Here is a 21,784-nt window from a genome sequence, read left to right as displayed (position 1 = left end):
TCCATGTTACGGGCAACCTAGGCTTCACTCTAGGGCGTTGCTCCAACAGATCGAAGAGTTAGGGCCTTAGAAATCGACGCCAGAAGCATAAAATACAATAAAGATGCAACAGTTTTTCCATCGTATAACAGGAATAACTGGAAACAGAATGAAAGTACTGGTCATTTCTACGTTCCGGGTAACCTAGGTTTCACTCCAGGGCGTTGCTCCACCAGATCGTATAGCTAGGGACTTAGAATTCAACGCCATAAGAATAAAATACAATATAAGTACAACAGTTTTTCCATCGTATAAAATGAATAATTGCAACCAGTGTGAAAGTTATGGTCATTTCTACATTCCGAGCAACCTAGGCTTCACTCTAGGGCGTTGCTCCAGATGATGGAATAGTTAGCGCCTAAGAAGTCAACGCCAGAAGAATAAAATACAATATAAATACAACAGCTTTTCCATCGTATATAATGTATATTTGCAAACTCTGTGAAAGTAATGGTCATTTCCATGTTCCGGGCAACCTAGGCGTCACTTTAGGGCGTTGCTCCACCAGATCGAATAGCTACGGACTTAGAATTCAACGCTAACAGCATAAAATACAATAAAAATACAACAGTCTTTCATCGTATAACAGGAATAATGCCAACCAGTTTGAAAGTGATGGTCATTTCTACGTTCCGGGCAACCGAGGCTTCACTCTAGGGCGTTGTTATACCAGATCGAATAGTTAGGGCCTGAGAATTCAACGCCAGAAGGATAAAATACAGTATAAGTACAACAGTTCTTTCATCGTATGAAATGAATAATTGCAAACATTGTGAAAGTAATGGTCATTTCTACGTTCCGGGCAACCTAGGCTTCACTCTAGGGCGTTGCTGCACCAGATCGAATAGCTAGGGCCTTAGAAGTCAACGCCCGAAGCATAAAATACAAAATAAATGAAACAGTTTTTCCATCGTATAAAACGAATAATTGCTACCAGTGTGAAAGTTATGGTCATTTCTACGTTCCGGGCAACCTAGGCTTCACCCTAGGGCGCTGCTCCAACAGGTTGATTAGTTAGGGCCTTAGAAGTCAATGCCCGAAGCATAAAATGCAATAAAAGTACAACAGTTCTTCCATCATATAACAGGAATAATTGCAACCAGTGCGAAAGTAATGGTCATTTCCATGTTACGGGCAACCTAGTCTTCACTCTAGGGCGTTGCTCCACCAGATCGAATAGTTAGGGACTTAGAATTCAACGCCATAAGAATAAAATACAATATAAGTACAACAGTTTTTCCATCGTATAAAATGAATAATTGCAACCAGTGTGAAAGTTATGGTCATTTCTACATTCCGAGCAACCTAGGCTTCACTCTAGGGCGTTGCTCCACCTGATGGAATAGTTAGGGCCTTAGACGTCAACGCCAGAAGCATAAAATACAATAAAGATGCAACAGTTTTTCCATTGTATAAAACGAATAATTGCAAACAGTCTGAAAGTAATGGTCATTTCTACGTTCCAGGCAACCTAGGCTTCACTCTAGGGCGTTGGCCGACCAGATCGAATAGTTAGGGCCTAAGAAGTCAACGCCATAAGAATAAAATACAATATAAATACAACAGTTCTTCCATCACATAACAGGAATAATTGCAACCAGTGTGAAAGTAATGGTCATTTCCATGTTCCGGGCAACATAGGCTTCACTCTAGGGCGTTGCTCCACCAGATCGAAGAGTTAGGGCCTCAGAAGTCAACGCCGGAAGCATAAAATACAATATAAATATAACAGTTTTTCCATTGTATAAGACGAATAATAGCAACCAGTGTGAAAGTTATTGTCATTTCTACGTTCCGGGCAACCTAGGCTTCACCCTAGGGCGTTGTTCCACCAGATCAAACAGGTAGGGCCATAGAAGTCAACGCCCGAAGCATAAAACACAAAATAAATAGAACGGTTTTTCCATTGTATAAAACGAATAATTGCTACCAGTGTAAAAGTTATTGTCATTTCTACGTTCCGGGCAACCTAGGCTTCACCCTAGGGCGTTGTTCCACTAGATCGAATAGTTAGGGCCTAAGAAGTGAACGCCAGAAGCATAAAACACAATATAAATACAACAGTTTTTCCATCGTATAAAACGAATAATTGCAACCAGTATGAAACTTATGGTCATTTCTACGTTCCGGGTAACCTAGGCTTCACTGTATGGCGTTCTTCCACCACATCGAATAGCTATGGCCTCAGAAGTCAACGCCTGAAGTATAAAATACAATAAAAATACTACAGTCTTTCCACCCTATAACAGGAATAATTGCAACCCGTGTGAAAGTAATGGTCATTTCCATGTTACGGGCAACCTAGGCTTCACTCTAGGGCGTTGCTCCAACAGATCGAATAGTTAGGGCCTTAGAAATCAACGCCAGAAGCATAAAATACAATAAAGATGCAACAGTTTTTCCATCGTATAACAGGAATAACTGGAAACAGAATGAAAGTACTGGTCATTTCTACGTTCCGGGTAACCTAGGTTTCACTCCAGGGCGTTGCACCACCAGATCGTATAGCTAGGGACTTAGAATTCAACGCCATAAGAATAAAATACAATATAAGTACAACAGTTTTTCCATCGTATAAAATGAATAATTGCAACCAGTGTGAAAGTTATGGTCATTTCTACATTCCGAGCAACCTAGGCTTCACTCTAGGGCGTTGCTCCACCTGATGGAATAGTTAGGGCCTAAGAAGTCAACGCCAGAAGCATAAAATACAATAAAGATGCAACAGTTTTTCCATCGTATAACAGGAATAACTGCAAACAGTATGAAAGTACTGGTAATTTCTACGTTCCGGGTAACCTAGGTTTCACTCTAGGGCGTTGCTCCACCAGATCGAATAGCTAGGGACTTAGTATTCAACGCCATTAGAATAAAATACAATATAAGTACAACAGTTTTTCCATCGTATAACACGAGTAATTGCAACCAGTGTGAAGGTTATGGTCATTTCAACGTTCCGGGCAATCTAGGCTTCACTCTAGGGCGTTGCTCCACCAGATCAATCAGTTAGGGCCTTAGAAGTCAACGCCCGAAGCATAAAATACAATATAAATACAACAGTTTTTCCATCATATAAAACGAATAATTGCAACCAGTATGAACGTTATGGTGATTTCTACTTTCCGGGCAACCTAGGCGTCACTCTAGGGCGTTGCTCCACCACATCAAATAGCTACGGCCTTAGAAGTCTACGCCAGAGGCATAAAATACAATATAAATACAACAGCTTTTCCATCGTAAAAAATGAATAATAGCAAACAGTGTGAAAGTAATTGTCATTTCTACGTACCGGGCACCCCAGGCTTCACTCTAGGGCGTTGCTCCACCAAATCGAATAGCTAGGTCCTTAGAAGTCAACGCCAGAAGCATAAAATGCAATAAGGATGCAAAAGTTTTTCCATCGTACAACAGGAATAACTGCAAACAGTATGAAAGTACTGGTCACATCTACGTTCCGGGTAACATAGGTTTCACGCTAGGGCGTTGCTCCACCAGATCGAATAGCTAGGGTCTTAGAATTCAACGCCCGAAGTATTAAATACAATATAAATACAACAGCTTTTCCATCGTAAAAAATGAATAATAGCAAACAGTGTGAAAGTAATTGTCATTTCAACGTTCCGGTCAATCTAGGCTTCACTCTGGGCGATGCTCCACCAGATCAATCAGTTAGGGCCTTAGAAGTCAACGCCCGAAGCATAAAATGAAAAATAAATAGTACAGTTTTTCCATTGTATAAAATGAATAGTTGCTACCGGTGTGAAAGTTGTGGTCATTTCTACGTCCTGGGCAACCTAGGCTTCACTCCAGGGCGTTGTTCCGCCAGATCGAATAGTTAGGGCCTAAGCAGTGAACGCCAGAAGCATAAAATACAATATAAATACAACAGTCTTTCTATCATATAAAACGAATAATTGCAACCAGTATGAAAGTTATGGTCATTTCTACTTTCCGGGCAACCTAGGCTTCACCCTAGGGCGTTGTTCCACCAGATCGAATAGTTAGGGCCCAAGAAGTGAACGCCAGAAGCATAAAATACAATATAAGTACAACAGTTTTTCCATCATATAAAACGAATAATTGCAACCAGTATGAAAGTTATGGTCATTTCTACTTTCCGGGCAACCTAGGCTTCACTCTAGGGCGTTGCTCCACCATATCGAATAGTCAGGGCCTTAGAAGTCAACGCCCGAAGCATAAAATAATATATAAATAGAACAGTTTTTCCATCGTATGAAACGAGTAATTGCTACCAGTGTGAAAGTTATGGTCATTTCTACGTTCAGGGCAACCTACCCTTCACCCTAGGGCGTTGCTCCACCAGGTGGAATAGTTAGGGCCTAAGAAGTCAACGCCAGAAGCATAAAATACAATAAAGATGCAACAGTTTTTCCATCGTATAACAGGAATAACTGCAAACAGTATGAAAGTACTGGTAATTTCTACGTTCCGGGTAGCCTATGTTTCACTCTAGGGCGTTGCTCCACCAGATGGAATAGCTAGGGACTTAGTATTCAACGCCATTAGAATAAAATACAATATAAGTACAACAGTTTTTCCATCGTATAACACGAGTAATTGCAACCAGTGTGAAGGTTATGGTCATTTCAACGTTCGGGCAATCTAGGCTTCACTCTAGGGCGTTGCTCCACCAGGTCAATCAGTTAGGGCCTTAGAAGTCAACGCCCGAAGCATAAAATGCAAACTAAGTACAACAGTTTTTCCATCATATAAAACGAATAATTGCAACCAGTATGAAAGTTATGGTCATTTCTACTTTCCGGGCAACCTAGGCTTCACTCTAGGGCGTTGCTCCACCATATCGAATAGTCAGGGCCTTAGAAGTCAACGCCCGAAGCATAAAATAATATATAAATAGAACAGTTTTTCCATCGTATGAAACGAGTAATTGCAACCAGTATGAAAGTTATGGTCATTTCTACTTTCCGCGCAACCTAGGCGTCACTCTAGGGCGTTGCTCCACCACATCAAATAGCTACGGCCTTAGAAGTCTACGCCAGAGGCATAAAATACAATATAAATACAACAGCTTTTCCATCGTAAAAAATGAATAATAGCAAACAGTGTGAAAGTAATTGTCATTTCTACGTACCGGGCACCCTAGGCTTCACTCTAGGGCGTTGCTCCACCAGATCGAATAGTTAGGGCCTTAGAAGTCAACGCCAGAAGCATAAAATACAGTATAAATGTAACAGTTTTTCCATCATATAAAACGAATAATTGCAACCAGTATGAAAGTTATGGTCATTTTTACTTTCCGGGCGACCTAGGCTTCACCCTAGGGCGTTGCTCCAACAGATTGAATAGTTTGGAACTAGAAGTCAATGCCCGAAGCATAAAATGCAATAAAAATACAACAGTTTTTCCATCGTATAACAGGATTAATTGCAACCAGTTTGAAAGCGATGGTCATTTCTACGTTCCGGGCAACCCAGGCTTCACTCTAGGGCGTTGCTCCACCAGATCGAATAGTTAGGGCCTTAGAAGTCAACGCCCGAAGCATAAAATACAAAATAAATAAAACAGTTTTTCCATCGTATAAAACGAATAATTGCTACCAGTGTGAAAGTTATGGTCATTTCTACGTTCCGCGCAATCTGGGCTTTACCCTAGGGCGTTGTTCCACCAGATGGAATAGTTAGGGCCCAAGAAGTCAACGCCAGAAGCATAAAATACGATATAAATAAAACAGTTTTTCCATCGTATAAAACGAATAATTGCTACCAGTGTGAACGTTATGGTCATTTCTACGTTCCGCGCAACCTGGGCTTTACCCCAGGGCGTTGTTCCACCAGACGGAAGAGTTAGGGTTTGGAAGAAGTCAACGCCAGAAGCATAAAATACGATATAAATACAACAGCTTTTCCATCCTATATAATGTATATTTGCAGACAGTGTGAAAGTAATGGTCATTTCTACGTTCCGGGTAACCTAGGTTTCACTCCAGGGCGTTGCTCCACCAGATCGTATAGCTAGGGACTTAGAATTCAACGCCATAAGAATAAAATACAATATAAGTACAACAGTTTTTCCATCGTATAATATGAATAATTGCAACCAGTGTGAAAGTTATGGTCATTTCTACATTCCGAGCAACCTAGGCTTCACGCTAGGGCGTTGCTCCACCTGATGGAATAGTTAGGGCCTAAGAAGTCAACGCCAGAAGAATAAAATACAATATAAGTACAAAAGTTTTTCCATCGCATAAAATGAATAATGGCAAATATTGTGAAAGTAATGGTCATTTCTACGTTCCGGGCAACCTAGCCGTCACTATAGGGCGTTGCTCCACCACACCTAATAGCTACGGCCTTAGAAGTCAACCCCAGATGAATAAAATACAATAAAGGTGCCACAGCTTTTCCATCGTATAAAACGAATAATTGCAACCAGTATGAAACTTATGGTCATTTCTACGTTCCGGGCAACCTAGGCTTCACTGTACGGCGTTCTTCCACCACATCGAATAGCTACGGCCTCAGAAGTCAACGCCTGAAGTATAAATTACAATAAAAATACAACAGCCTTTCCATCCTATAACTGGAATAATTGCAACCCGTGTGAAAGTGATGGTCATTTCTACGTTCCAGGCAACCCAGGCTTCACTCTAGGGCGTTGTTCCACAAGATCGAATAGTTAGAGCCTAAGAAGTCAACGCCAGAAGCATAAAATACAATATAAATATAACAGTTTTTCTATCGTATGAAACGAATGATAGCAGCCAGTGTGAAATTTATGGTCACTTCTACGTTCCGGGCAACCTAGACTTCACTCTAGGGCGTTGCTCCACCAGATGGAATAGTTAGGGCCTTAGAAGTCAACGCCAGAAGCAGAAAGTATAATAAAGATGCAACAGTTTTTCCATCGTATAACAGGAACAATTGCAACCAGTGTGAAGGTAATGGTATGTTCTACGTTCCGGGCAACCTATGCTTCACTCTAGGGCGGTGCTCTACCAGATTAAATAATTAGGGCATAGGAAGTCAACGCCAGAAGCATAAAACACAATATAAATACAACAGCTTTTCCATCGTATATAATGTATATTTGCAAACAGTGTGAAAGTAATGGTCATTTCCATGTCCCGGGCAACCTAGTCTTCACTCTAGGGCGTTGTTCCACCAGATCGAATAGTTAGGGCCTAAGAAGACAACGCCAGAAGAATAAAATGCAATATAAGTACCAAAGTTTTTCCATCGCATAAAATGAATAATTGCAAATATTGTGAAGGTAATGGTCATTTCTACGTTCCGGGCAACCTAGGCTTCACTGTACGGCGTTCTTCCACCACATCGAATAGCTACGGCCTCAGAAGTCAACGCCTGAGGTATAAAATACAATAAAAATACAATAGTCTTTCCATCCTATAACAGGAATAATTGCAACCCGTGTGAAAGTGATGGTCATTTCTACGTTCCAGGCAACCTAGGCTTCACTCTAGGGCGTTGTTCCACAAGATCGAATAGTTAGGGCCTAAGAAGGCAACGCCAGAAGCATAAAATACAATATAAATATAACAGTTTTTACATCGTCTAAAACGAACAATAGCAACCAGTGTGAAAGTTATGGTCATTTCTACGTTCCGTTCAACCTAGGCTTCACTCCAGGGCGTTGTTACACCAGATCGAATTGTTAAGGCCTGAGAAGTCAACGACAGAAGAATAAATCACAATATATGTACAACAGTTTTTCCATCGTATAGAATGAATAATTGCAACCAGTTTGAAAGTGATGGTCATTTCTACGTTCCGGGCAACCTAGGTTCCACTCGAGGGCGTCGCTCCAATAGGTCGAATAGCCAGGGACTTAGAATTCAACGCCAGAAGGATAAAATACAATATATGTACAACAGTTTTTTCATCGTATAAAACGAATAATTGCTACCAGTGTAAAAGTTATGGTCATTTCTACGTTCCGGGCAACCTAGGCTTCACTCTAGGGCGTTGCTCCACCAGATCGAATAGTTAGGGCCTTAGAAGTCCACGCCAGAAGCATAAAATACGATAAAGATGCAACAGTTTTTCCATCGTATAAAACGAATAATTGCAACCAGTGTGAAATTTATGGTCATTCCTACATTCCGAGCAACCTAGACCTCACTCTAGAGCGTTGCTCCACCAGATCGAATAGTTAGGTCCTTAGAAGTCAACGCCAGAAGCATAAAATACGATATAAATACAACAGTTTGTCCATCGTAGAAGAGGAATATTTGCAACCAGTGCGAAAGTTATGGTCATTTCTGCGTTCCGGGCAACCTACGCTTCACTCTAGGGCGTTGCTCCACCAGATTCAACAGTTAGGGCGTTAGAAGTCAACGCCCGAAGCATAAAATACAAAATAAATGGAACCGTTTTTCCATTGTATAAAACGAATAATAGCAATCAGTGTGAAAGTTATGGTCATTTCTACTTTCCGGGCAACCTAGGATTCACCCTAGGGCGTTGCTCCAACAGATTGGATAGTTAGGGCCCTAGAAATCAATGCCCGAAGCATAAAATGCAATCAAAATACAACAGCTTTTACATCATATAACAGGAGTAATTGCAACCAGTTTGAAAGTGATGTTCATTTCTACGTTCCGGGCAACCTAGGCTTCACTCTAGTGCGTTGCTCCACCACATCGAATAGCTAGGGCCTTAGAAGTCAACGCCCGGAGCATAAAATACAAAATAAACAGTACAGTTTTTCCATCGTATAAAACGAATAATTGCTACCAGTGTGGAAGTTCTGGCCATTTCTACGTTCCGGGCAGCCTAGGCTTCACTCTAGGGCGTTGCTCCACCAGATGGAATAGTTAGGGCCTTAGAAGTCAACGCCAGATGCATAAAATACAATAAAGATGCAACAGTTTTTCCATCGTATAACAGGAATAATTGCAACCAGTTTGAAAGTGATGGTCATTTCTACGTTCCGAGCAACCTAGGCTTCACTCTAGGGCGTTGCTCCACCAGATCGAATAGATAGGGCCTTAGCAGTCAACGCCGGAAGCATAAAATACGATATAAATACAGCAGCTTTTCCATCGTATAAAACGAATAATTGCAACCAGCGTGATAGTTATGCTCATTTCTACGTACCGGGCAACTTAGGCATCACCCTAGGGCGTAGCTCCAACAGATTGAATAGTTAGGGCCTTAAAAGTCAATGCCCGAAGCATAAAATGCAATAAAAATACAACAGTTTTTCCATCGTATAACAGGAATATTTGCAACCAGTGTGAAAGTTCTGGTCATTTCTATGTTCCGGGCAGCCTAGTCTTCACTCTAGGGCGTTGCTCCACCACATCAATCAGTTAGGGCCTTAGAAGTCAACGCCCGAAGCATAAAATGCAAACTAAATAGAACAGTTTTTCCATTGTATAAAACGAATAATTGCTACCAGTGTAAAAGTTATTGTCATTTCTACGTTCCGCGCAACCTAGGCTTCACCCTAGGGCGTTGTTCCACCAGATCGAATAGTTAGGGCCTGAGAAGTGAACGCCAGAAGCATAAAATACAATATAAATACAACAGTTTTTCCATCCTATAAAACGAATAATTGCAACCAGTATGAAAGTTATGGTCATTTCTACTTTCCGGGCAACCTAGGCGTCACTCTAGGGCGTTGCTCCACCACATCAAATAGCTACGGCCTTAGAAGTCTACGCCAGAGGCATAAAATACAATATAAATACAACAGCTTTTCCATCGTAAAAAATGAATAATAGCAAACAGTGTGAAAGTAATTGTCATTTCTACGTACCGGGCACACTAGGCTTCACTCTAGGGCGTTGCTCCACCAAATCGAATAGCTAGGTCCTTAGAAGTCAACGCCAGAAGCATAAAATGCAATAAGGATGCAAAAGTTTTTCCATCGTACAACAGGAATAACTGCAAACAGTATGAAAGTACTGGTCATTTCTACGTTCCGGGTAACATAGGTTTCACGCTAGGGCGTTGCTCCACCAGATCGAATAGCTAGGGTCTTAGAATTCAACGCCCGAAGTATTAAATACAAAATAAATAGAACTGTTTTTCCATTGTATAAAACGAATAATTGCTACCAGTGTAAAACTTATGGTCATTTCTACGTTCCGGGCAACCTAGGCTTCACCCTAGGGCGTTGTTCCACTAGGTCGAATAGTTAGGGCCTAAGAAGTGAACGCCAGAAGCATAAAATACAATATAAATACAACAGTTTTTCCATCGTATAAAACGAATAATTGCAACCAGTATGAAACTTATGGTCATTTCTACGTTCCGGGCAACCTAGGCTTCACTGTATGGCGTTCTTCCACCACATCGAATAGCTATGGCCTCAGAAGTCAACGCCTGAAGTATAAAATACAATAAAAATACAACAGTCTTTCCACCCTATAACAGGAATAATTGCAACCCGTGTGAAAGTAATGGTCATTTCCATGTTACGGGCAACCTAGGCTTCACTCTAGGGCGTTGCTCCAACAGATCGAATAGTTAGGGCCTTAGAAATCAACGCCAGAAGCATAAAATACAATAAAGATGCAACAGTTTTTCCATCGTATAACAGGAATAACTGGAAACAGAATGAAAGTACTGGTCATTTCTACGTTCCGGGTAACCTAGGTTTCACTCCAGGGCGTTGCTCCACCAGATCGTATAGCTAGGGACTTAGAATTCAACGCCATAAGAATAAAATACAATATAAGTACAACAGTTTTTCCATCGTATAAAATGAATAATTGCAACCAGTGTGAAAGTTATGGTCATTTCTACATTCCGAGCAACCTAGGCTTCACTCTAGGGCGTTGCTCCACCTGATGGAATAGTTAGGGCCTTAGACGTCAACGCCAGAAGCATAAAATACAATAAAGATGCAACAGTTTTTCCATTGTATAAAACGAATAATTGCTACCAGTGTAAAAGTTATTGTCATTTCTACGTTCCGGGCAACCTAGGCTTCACCCTAGGGCGTTGTTCCACTAGGTCGAATAGTTAGGGCCTAAGAAGTGAACGCCAGAAGCATAAAATACAATATAAATACAACAGTTTTTCCATCGTATAAAACGAATAATTGCAACCAGTATGAAACTTATGGTCATTTCTACGTTCCGGGCAACCTAGGCTTCACTGTATGGCGTTCTTCCACCACATCGAATAGCTATGGCCTCAGAAGTCAACGCCTGAAGTATAAAATACAATAAAAATACAACAGTTTTTCCATCGTATAACAGGAATATTTGCAACCAGTGTGAAAGTACTGGTCATTTCTACGTTCCGGGTAACCTAGGTTTCACTCCAGGGCGTTGCTCCACCAGATCGTATAGCTAGGGACTTAGAATTCAACGCCATAAGAATAAAATACAATATAAGTACAACAGTTTTTCCATCGTATAATATGAATAATTGCAACCAGTGTGAAAGTTATGGTCATTTCTACATTCCGAGCAACCTAGGCTTCACGCTAGGGCGTTGCTCCACCTGATGGAATAGTTAGGGCCTAAGAAGTCAACGCCAGAAGAATAAAATACAATATAAGTACAAAAGTTTTTCCATCGCATAAAATGAATAATGGCAAATATTGTGAAAGTAATGGTCATTTCTACGTTCCGGGCAACCTAGCCGTCACTATAGGGCGTTGCTCCACCACACCTAATAGCTACGGCCTTAGAAGTCAACCCCAGATGAATAAAATACAATAAAGGTGCCACAGCTTTTCCATCGTATAAAACGAATAATTGCAACCAGTATGAAACTTATGGTCATTTCTACGTTCCGGGCAACCTAGGCTTCACTGTACGGCGTTCTTCCACCACATCGAATAGCTACGGCCTCAGAAGTCAACGCCTGAAGTATAAATTACAATAAAAATACAACAGCCTTTCCATCCTATAACTGGAATAATTGCAACCCGTGTGAAAGTGATGGTCATTTCTACGTTCCAGGCAACCTAGGCTTCACTCTAGGGCGTTGTTCCACAAGATCGAATAGTTAGAGCCTAAGAAGTCAACGCCAGAAGCATAAAATACAATATAAATATAACAGTTTTTCTATCGTATGAAACGAATGATAGCAGCCAGTGTGAAATTTATGGTCACTTCTACGTTCCGGGCAACCTAGACTTCACTCTAGGGCGTTGCTCCACCAGATGGAATAGTTAGGGCCTTAGAAGTCAACGCCAGAAGCAGAAAGTATAATAAAGATGCAACAGTTTTTCCATCGTATAACAGGAACAATTGCAACCAGTGTGAAGGTAATGGTATGTTCTACGTTCCGGGCAACCTATGCTTCACTCTAGGGCGGTGCTCTACCAGATTAAATAATTAGGGCATAGGAAGTCAACGCCAGAAGCATAAAACACAATATAAATACAACAGCTTTTCCATCGTATATAATGTATATTTGCAAACAGTGTGAAAGTAATGGTCATTTCCATGTCCCGGGCAACCTAGTCTTCACTCTAGGGCGTTGTTCCACCAGATCGAATAGTTAGGGCCTAAGAAGACAACGCCAGAAGAATAAAATGCAATATAAGTACCAAAGTTTTTCCATCGCATAAAATGAATAATTGCAAATATTGTGAAGGTAATGGTCATTTCTACGTTCCGGGCAACCTAGGCTTCACTGTACGGCGTTCTTCCACCACATCGAATAGCTACGGCCTCAGAAGTCAACGCCTGAGGTATAAAATACAATAAAAATACAACAGTCTTTCCATCCTATAACAGGAATAATTGCAACCCGTGTGAAAGTGATGGTCATTTCTACGTTCCAGGCAACCTAGGCTTCACTCTAGGGCGTTGTTCCACAGGATCGAATAGTTAGGGCCTAAGAAGGCAACGCCAGAAGCATAAAATACAATATAAATATAACAGTTTTTACATCGTCTAAAACGAACAATAGCAACCAGTGTGAAAGTTATGGTCATTTCTACGTTCCGTTCAACCTAGGCTTCACTCCAGGGCGTTGTTACACCAGATCGAATTGTTAAGGCCTGAGAAGTCAACGACAGAAGAATAAATCACAATATATGTACAACAGTTTTTCCATCGTATAGAATGAATAATTGCAACCAGTTTGAAAGTGATGGTCATTTCTACGTTCCGGGCAACCTAGGTTCCACTCGAGGGCGTCGCTCCAATAGGTCGAATAGCCAGGGACTTAGAATTCAACGCCAGAAGGATAAAATACAATATATGTACAACAGTTTTTTCATCGTATAAAACGAATAATTGCTACCAGTGTAAAAGTTATGGTCATTTCTACGTTCCGGGCAACCTAGGCTTCACTCTAGGGCGTTGCTCCACCAGATCGAATAGTTAGGGCCTTAGAAGTCCACGCCAGAAGCATAAAATACGATAAAGATGCAACAGTTTTTCCATCGTATAAAACGAATAATTGCAACCAGTGTGAAATTTATGGTCATTCCTACATTCCGAGCAACCTAGACCTCACTCTAGAGCGTTGCTCCACCAGATCGAATAGTTAGGTCCTTAGAAGTCAACGCCAGAAGCATAAAATACGATATAAATACAACAGTTTGTCCATCGTAGAAGAGGAATATTTGCAACCAGTGCGAAAGTTATGGTCATTTCTGCGTTCCGGGCAACCTACGCTTCACTCTAGGGCGTTGCTCCACCAGATTCAACAGTTAGGGCGTTAGAAGTCAACGCCCGAAGCATAAAATACAAAATAAATGGAACCGTTTTTCCATTGTATAAAACGAATAATAGCAATCAGTGTGAAAGTTATGGTCATTTCTACTTTCCGGGCAACCTAGGATTCACCCTAGGGCGTTGCTCCAACAGATTGGATAGTTAGGGCCCTAGAAATCAATGCCCGAAGCATAAAATGCAATCAAAATACAACAGCTTTTACATCATATAACAGGAGTAATTGCAACCAGTTTGAAAGTGATGTTCATTTCTACGTTCCGGGCAACCTAGGCTTCACTCTAGTGCGTTGCTCCACCACATCGAATAGCTAGGGCCTTAGAAGTCAACGCCCGGAGCATAAAATACAAAATAAACAGTACAGTTTTTCCATCGTATAAAACGAATAATTGCTACCAGTGTGGAAGTTCTGGCCATTTCTACGTTCCGGGCAGCCTAGGCTTCACTCTAGGGCGTTGCTCCACCAGATGGAATAGTTAGGGCCTTAGAAGTCAACGCCAGATGCATAAAATACAATAAAGATGCAACAGTTTTTCCATCGTATAACAGGAATAATTGCAACCAGTTTGAAAGTGATGGTCATTTCTACGTTCCGAGCAACCTAGGCTTCACTCTAGGGCGTTGCTCCACCAGATCGAATAGATAGGGCCTTAGCAGTGAACGCCGGAAGCATAAAATACGATATAAATACAGCAGCTTTTCCATCGTATAAAACGAATAATTGCAACCAGCGTGATAGTTATGCTCATTTCTACGTACCGGGCAACTTAGGCATCACCCTAGGGCGTAGCTCCAACAGATTGAATAGTTAGGGCCTTAAAAGTCAATGCCCGAAGCATAAAATGCAATAAAAATACAACAGTTTTTCCATCGTATAACAGGAATATTTGCAACCAGTGTGAAAGTTCTGGTCATTTCTATGTTCCGGGCAGCCTAGTCTTCACTCTAGGGCGTTGCTCCACCACATCAATCAGTTAGGGCCTTAGAAGTCAACGCCCGAAGCATAAAATGCAAACTAAATAGAACAGTTTTTCCATTGTATAAAACGAATAATTGCTACCAGTGTAAAAGTTATTGTCATTTCTACGTTCCGCGCAACCTAGGCTTCACCCTAGGGCGTTGTTCCACCAGATCGAATAGTTAGGGCCTGAGAAGTGAACGCCAGAAGCATAAAATACAATATAAATACAACAGTTTTTCCATCCTATAAAACGAATAATTGCAACCAGTATGAAAGTTATGGTCATTTCTACTTTCCGGGCAACCTAGGCGTCACTCTAGGGCGTTGCTCCACCACATCAAATAGCTACGGCCTTAGAAGTCTACGCCAGAGGCATAAAATACAATATAAATACAACAGCTTTTCCATCGTAAAAAATGAATAATAGCAAACAGTGTGAAAGTAATTGTCATTTCTACGTACCGGGCACACTAGGCTTCACTCTAGGGCGTTGCTCCACCAAATCGAATAGCTAGGTCCTTAGAAGTCAACGCCAGAAGCATAAAATGCAATAAGGATGCAAAAGTTTTTCCATCGTACAACAGGAATAACTGCAAACAGTATGAAAGTACTGGTCATTTCTACGTTCCGGGTAACATAGGTTTCACGCTAGGGCGTTGCTCCACCAGATCGAATAGCTAGGGTCTTAGAATTCAACGCCCGAAGTATTAAATACAAAATAAATAGAACTGTTTTTCCATTGTATAAAACGAATAATTGCTACCAGTGTAAAACTTATGGTCATTTCTACGTTCCGGGCAACCTAGGCTTCACCCTAGGGCGTTGTTCCACTAGGTCGAATAGTTAGGGCCTAAGAAGTGAACGCCAGAAGCATAAAATACAATATAAATACAACAGTTTTTCCATCGTATAAAACGAATAATTGCAACCAGTATGAAACTTATGGTCATTTCTACGTTCCGGGCAACCTAGGCTTCACTGTATGGCGTTCTTCCACCACATCGAATAGCTATGGCCTCAGAAGTCAACGCCTGAAGTATAAAATACAATAAAAATACAACAGTCTTTCCACCCTATAACAGGAATAATTGCAACCCGTGTGAAAGTAATGGTCATTTCCATGTTACGGGCAACCTAGGCTTCACTCTAGGGCGTTGCTCCAACAGATCGAATAGTTAGGGCCTTAGAAATCAACGCCAGAAGCATAAAATACAATAAAGATGCAACAGTTTTTCCATCGTATAACAGGAATAACTGGAAACAGAATGAAAGTACTGGTCATTTCTACGTTCCGGGTAACCTAGGTTTCACTCCAGGGCGTTGCTCCACCAGATCGTATAGCTAGGGACTTAGAATTCAACGCCATAAGAATAAAATACAATATAAGTACAACAGTTTTTCCATCGTATAAAATGAATAATTGCAACCAGTGTGAAAGTTATGGTCATTTCTACATTCCGAGCAACCTAGGCTTCACTCTAGGGCGTTGCTCCACCTGATGGAATAGTTAGGGCCTTAGACGTCAACGCCAGAAGCATAAAATACAATAAAGATGCAACAGTTTTTCCATTGTATAAAACGAATAATTGCTACCAGTGTAAAAGTTATTGTCATTTCTACGTTCCGGGCAACCTAGGCTTCACCCTAGGGCGTTGTTCCACTAGGTCGAATAGTTAGGGCCTAAGAAGTGAACGCCAGAAGCATAAAATACAATATAAATACAACAGTTTTTCCATCGTATAAAACGAATAATTGCAACCAGTATGAAACTTATGGTCATTTCTACGTTCCGGGCAACCTAGGCTTCACTGTATGGCGTTCTTCCACCACATCGAATAGCTATGGCCTCAGAAGTCAACGCCTGAAGTATAAAATACAATAAAAATACAACAGCCTTTCCACCCTATAACAGGAACAATTGCAACCCGTGTGAAAGTAATGGTCATTTCCATGTTACGGGCAACCTAGGCTTCACTCTAGGGCGTTGCTCCAACAGATCGAATGGTTAGGGCCTTAGAAATCAACGCCAGAAGCATAAAATACAATAAAGATGCAACAGTTTTTCCATCGTATAACAGGAATAACTGGAAACAGAATGAAAGTACTGGTCATTTCTACGTTCCGGGTAACCTAGGTTTCACTCCAGGGCGTTGCTCCACCAGATCGTATAGCTAGGGACTTAGAATTCAACGCCATAAGAATAAAATACAATATAAGTACAACAGTTTTTCCATCGTATAAAATGAATAATTGCAACCAGTGTGAAAGTTATGGTCATTTCTACATTCCGAGCAACCTAGGCTTCACTCTAGGGCGTTGCTCCACCTGATGGAATAGTTAGGGCCTTAGACGTCAACGCCAGAAGCATAAAATACAATAAAGATGCAACAGTTTTTCCATTGTATAAAACGAATAATTGCAAACAGTCTGAAAGTAATGGTCATTTCTACGTTCCAGGCAACCTAGGCTTCACTCTAGGGCGTTGTTCGACCAGATCGAATAGTTAGGGCCTAAGAAGTCAACGCCATAAGAATAAAATACAATATAAATACAACAGTTCTTCCATCACATAACAGGAATAATTGCAACCAGTGTGAAAGTAATGGTCATTTCCATGTTCCGGGCAACCTAGGCTTCACTCTAGGGCGTTGCTCCACCAGATCGAAGAGTTAGGGCCTTAGAAATCAACGCCAGAAGCATAAAATACAATAAAGATGCAACAGTTTTTCCATCGTATAAAACGAATTATTGCTACCAGTGTAAAAGTTATGGTCATTTCTACGTTCCGGGCAACCTAGGCTTCACTCTAGGGCGTTGCTCCACCAGATCGAATAGTTAGGGTCTTAGAAGTCCACGCCAGAAGCATAAAATACGATAAAGATACAACAGTTTTTCCATCGTATAAAACGAATAATTGCAACCAGTGTGAAGTTTATGGTCATTCCTACATTCCGTGCAACCTAGACTTCACTCTAGAGCGTTGCTCCACCAGATCGAATAGTTAGGTCCTTAGAAGTCAACGCCAGAAGCATAAAATACGATATACATACAACAGTTTGTCCATCGTAGAACAGGAGTATTTGCAACCAGTGCGAAAGTGATGGTCATTTCTGCGTTCCGGGCAACCTAGGATTCACCCTAGGGCGTTGCTCCAACAGATTGGATAGTTAGGGCCCTAGAAATCAATGCCCGAAGCATAAAATGCAATCAAAATACAACAGCTTTTACATCATATAACAGGAGTAATTGCAACCAGTTTGAAAGTGATGTTCATTTCTACGTTCCGGGCAACCTAGGCTTCACTCTAGTGCGTTGCTCCACCACATCGAATAGCTAGGGCCTTAGAAGTCAACGCCCGGAGCATAAAATACAAAATAAACAGTACAGTTTTTCCATCGTATAAAACGAATAATTGCTACCAGTGTGGAAGTTCTGGCCATTTCTACGTTCCGGGCAGCCTAGGCTTCACTCTAGGGCGTTGCTCCACCAGATGGAATAGTTAGGGCCTTAGAAGTCAACGCCAGATGCATAAAATACAATAAAGATGCAACAGTTTTTCCATCGTATAACAGGAATAATTGCAACCAGTTTGAAAGTGATGGTCATTTCTACGTTCCGAGCAACCTAGGCTTCACTCTAGGGCGTTGCTCCACCAGATCGAATAGATAGGGCCTTAGCAGTCAACGCCGGAAGCATAAAATACGATATAAATACAGCAGCTTTTCCATCGTATAAAACGAATAATTGCAACCAGCGTGATAGTTATGCTCATTTCTACGTACCGGGCAACTTAGGCATCACCCTAGGGCGTAGCTCCAACAGAGTGAATAGTTAGGGCCTTAAAAGTCAATGCCCGAAGCATAAAATGCAATAAAAATACAACAGTTTTTCCATCGTATAACAGGAATATTTGCAACCAGTGTGAAAGTTCTGGTCATTTCTATGTTCCGGGCAGCCTAGTCTTCACTCTAGGGCGTTGCTCCACCACATCAATCAGTTAGGGCCTTAGAAGTCAACGCCCGAAGCATAAAATGCAAACTAAATAGAACAGTTTTTCCATTGTATAAAACGAATAATTGCTACCAGTGTAAAAGTTATTGTCATTTCTACGTTCCGCGCAACCTAGGCTTCACCCTAGGGCGTTGTTCCACCAGATCGAATAGTTAGGGCCTGAGAAGTGAACGCCAGAAGCATAAAATACAATATAAATACAACAGTTTTTCCATCCTATAAAACGAATAATTGCAACCAGTATGAAAGTTATGGTCATTTCTACTTTCCGGGCAACCTAGGCGTCACTCTAGGGCGTTGCTCCACCACATCAAATAGCTACGGCCTTAGAAGTCTACGCCAGAGGCATAAAATACAATATAAATACAACAGCTTTTCCATCGTAAAAAATGAATAATAGCAAACAGTGTGAAAGTAATTGTCATTTCTACGTACCGGGCACACTAGGCTTCACTCTAGGGCGTTGCTCCACCAAATCGAATAGCTAGGTCCTTAGAAGTCAACGCCAGAAGCATAAAATGCAATAAGGATGCAAAAGTTTTTCCATCGTACAACAGGAATAACTGCAAACAGTATGAAAGTACTGGTCATTTCTACGTTCCGGGTAACATAGGTTTCACGCTAGGGCGTTGCTCCACCAGATCGAATAGCTAGGGTCTTAGAATTCAACGCCCGAAGTATTAAATACAAAATAAATAGAACTGTTTTTCCATTGTATAAAACGAATAATTGCTACCAGTGTAAAACTTATGGTCATTTCTACGTTCCGGGCAACCTAGGCTTCACCCTAGGGCGTTGTTCCACTAGGTCGAATAGTTAGGGCCTAAGAAGTGAACGCCAGAAGCATAAAATACAATATAAATACAACAGTTTTTCCATCGTATAAAACGAATAATTGCAACCAGTATGAAACTTATGGTCATTTCTACGTTCCGGGCAACCTAGGCTTCACTGTATGGCGTTCTTCCACCACATCGAATAGCTATGGCCTCAGAAGTCAACGCCTGAAGTATAAAATACAATAAAAATACAACAGTCTTTCCACCCTATAACAGGAATAATTGCAACCCGTGTGAAAGTAATGGTCATTTCCATGTTACGGGCAACCTAGGCTTCACTCTAGGGCGTTGCTCCAACAGATCGAATAGTTAGGGCCTTAGAAATCAACGCCAGAAGCATAAAATACAATAAAGATGCAACAGTTTTTCCATCGTATAACAGGAATAACTGGAAACAGAATGAAAGTACTGGTCATTTCTACGTTCCGGGTAACCTAGGTTTCACTCCAGGGCGTTGCTCCACCAGATCGTATAGCTAGGGACTTAGAATTCAACGCCATAAGAATAAAATACAATATAAGTACAACAGTTTTTCCGTCGTATAAAATGAATAATTGCAACCAGTGTGAAAGTTATGGTCATTTCTACATTCCGAGCAACCTAGGCTTCACTCTAGGGCGTTGCTCCACCTGATGGAATAGTTAGGGCCTTAGACGTCAACGCCAGAAGCATAAAATACAATAAAGATGCAACAGTTTTTCCATTGTATAAAACGAATAATTGCTACCAGTGTAAAAGTTATTGTCATTTCTACGTTCCGGGCAACCTAGGCTTCACCCTAGGGCGTTGTTCCACTAGGTCGAATAGTTAGGGCCTAAGAAGTGAACGCCAGAAGCATAAAATACAATATAAATACAACAGTTTTTCCATCGTATAAAACGAATAATTGCAACCAGTATGAAACTTATGGTCATTTCTACGTTCCGGGCAACCTAGGCTTCACTGTATGGCGTTCTTCCACCACATCGAATAGCTATGGCCTCAGAAGTCAACGCCTGAAGTATAAAATACAATAAAAATACAACAGCCTTTCCACCCTATAACAGGAATAATTGCAACCCGTGTGAAAGTAATGGTCATTTCCATGTTACGGGCAACCTAGGCTTCACTCTAGGGCGTTGCTCCAACAGATCGAATGGTTAGGGCCTTAGAAATCAACGCCAGAAGCATAAAATACAATAAAGATGCAACAGTTTTTCCATCGTATAACAGGAATAACTGGAAACAGAATGAAAGTACTGGTCATTTCTACGTTCCGGGTAACCTAGGTTTCACTCCAGGGCGTTGCTCCACCAGATCGTATAGCTAGGGACTTAGAATTCAACGCCATAAGAATAAAATACAATATAAGTACAACAGTTTTTCCATCGTATAAAATGAATAATTGCAACCAGTGTGAAAGTTATGGTCATTTCTACATTCCGAGCAACCTAGGCTTCACTCTAGGGCGTTGCTCCACCTGATGGAATAGTTAGGGCCTTAGACGTCAACGCCAGAAGCATAAAATACAATAAAGATGCAACAGTTTTTCCATTGTATAAAACGAATAATTGCAAACAGTCTGAAAGTAATGGTCATTTCTACGTTCCAGGCAACCTAGGCTTCACTCTAGGGCGTTGTTCGACCAGATCGAATAGTTAGGGCCTAAGAAGTCAACGCCATAAGAATAAAATACAATATAAATACAACAGTTCTTCCATCACATAACAGGAATAATTGCAACCAGTGTGAAAGTAATGGTCATTTCCATGTTCCGGGCAACCTAGGCTTCACTCTAGGGCGTTGCTCCACCAGATCGAAGAGTTAGGGCCTTAGAAATCAACGCCAGAAGCATAAAATACAATAAAGATGCAACAGTTTTTCCATCGTATAAAACGAATTATTGCTACCAGTGTAAAAGTTATGGTCATTTCTACGTTCCGGGCAACCTAGGCTTCACTCTAGGGCGTTGCTCCACCAGATCGAATAGTTAGGGCCTTAGAAGTCCACGCCAGAAGCATAAAATACGATAAAGATACAACAGTTTTTCCATCGTATAAAACGAATAATTGCAACCAGTGTGAAGTTTATGGTCATTCCTACATTCCGTGCAACCTAGACTTCACTCTAGAGCGTTGCTCCACCAGATCGAATAGTTAGGTCCTTAGAAGTCAACGCCAGAAGCATAAAATACGATATACATACAACAGTTTGTCCATCGTAGAACAGGAGTATTTGCAACCAGTGCGAAAGTGATGGTCATTTCTGCGTTCCGGGCAACCTAGGCTTCACTCTAGGGCGTCC

This window comes from Calliopsis andreniformis, unplaced genomic scaffold (genome assembly GCF_051401765.1).
Source record: "Calliopsis andreniformis isolate RMS-2024a unplaced genomic scaffold, iyCalAndr_principal scaffold0007, whole genome shotgun sequence".
In the NCBI taxonomy this organism is placed as follows: domain Eukaryota; kingdom Metazoa; phylum Arthropoda; class Insecta; order Hymenoptera; family Andrenidae; genus Calliopsis; species Calliopsis andreniformis.
The sequence above is the reverse complement of the archived record's forward strand: the minus strand, read 5'-3'. Positions refer to the sequence as shown.